Source organism: Pseudophryne corroboree, chromosome 7 (assembly GCF_028390025.1).
Source record: "Pseudophryne corroboree isolate aPseCor3 chromosome 7, aPseCor3.hap2, whole genome shotgun sequence".
Classification (NCBI taxonomy): Eukaryota; Metazoa; Chordata; class Amphibia; order Anura; family Myobatrachidae; genus Pseudophryne; species Pseudophryne corroboree.
The window spans coordinates 287,976,902-287,978,072 of NC_086450.1; the positions used below are offsets into that span (position 1 = coordinate 287,976,902).

Genomic DNA, 1,171 nt, shown 5'->3' on the forward strand with positions numbered 1-1,171 from the left:
ATGGAGTCTGTTTCTGATCATTTGAGTAGACACATGCACATTTGTGGCTTGCTGGAGGTCATTTTGCAGGGCTCTGGCAGTGCTCCTCCTGTCCCTCCTTGCACAAAGGCGGAGGTAGCGGTCCTGCTGCTGGGTTGTTGCCCTCCTACGGCCTCCTCCACGTCTCCTGATGTACTGGACTGTCTCCTGGTAGCGCCTCCATGCTCTGGACACCACGCTGACAGACACAGCAAACCTTCTTGCTACAGCTCGCATTGATGTGCCATCCTGGATGAGCTGCACTACCTGAGCCACTTGTGTGGGTTGTAGACTCCTTCTCATGCTATCACTAGAGTGAAAGCACCGCCAGCTTTCAAAAGTGACCAAAACATCAGCCAGAAAGCATAGGAGCTGAGAAGTGGTCTGTGGTCACCACCTGCAGAACAACTCCTTTATTGGGGGTGTCTTGCTAATTGCCTATAATTTCCACCTGCTGTCTATTCCATTTGCACAACAGCATGTGAAATTGATTGTCAATCAGTGTTGCTTCCTAAGTGGACAGTTTGATTTCACAGAAGTGTGATTGACTTGGAGTTACATTGTGTTGTTTAAGTGTTCCTTTTATTTTTTTGAGCAGTGTATATGGGCTATAATATTAATAAAATGATGGTCACTCTAGAATAGAATAATTCCCTTTTTGAAAAAAATCAATATATGCCTCACTTCTTGCTACTTAGTCCCTACAATCATACCCTACTTTGCAAGCCCAATCCCAGCTGATCTTGGAAGCAAAGAAGTAAGGGCCTGGTCAGTACTCGGTGGACGACCACCCGGGAATACCAGGTATTGTAGGGCTAACAACCTAAGTGGTCATGCATTATATATAGGGGGACAACTGTGCCGACGGACCCCAACATATTTCTGAATGGTCAAAATCAGGTAATATTATATTTATTATTGCTCTATATTTTCACATATGATCACAGAAAAATTCTTCTTTTAAAATATACATATATTATGTAAACTAAAAAACTTTTTTTAAGGCATTTTTAATAAAAATTATCATTTTATTTAAGATAATTTAACTTCAGATAAGAGTGCTCCCCACCAGAGTTGTCTTGTCTTCCTTTCGGTACACTTCGTAAGTCTTCTTTCTTGTTAGAAAAGCTCTTTTCAGCCCTCCCTGTTAGCT

At 42.2% G+C, this 1,171-nt stretch overlaps 1 pseudogene; it reads left to right on the forward strand.

Annotated features, from left to right (window-relative positions):
• The first annotated feature begins 717 nt into the window (after nt 1-717).
• Nucleotides 718-834, forward strand: LOC134946184 (5S ribosomal RNA; annotated as a pseudogene).
• The last annotated feature ends 337 nt before the right edge of the window (nt 835-1,171 follow it).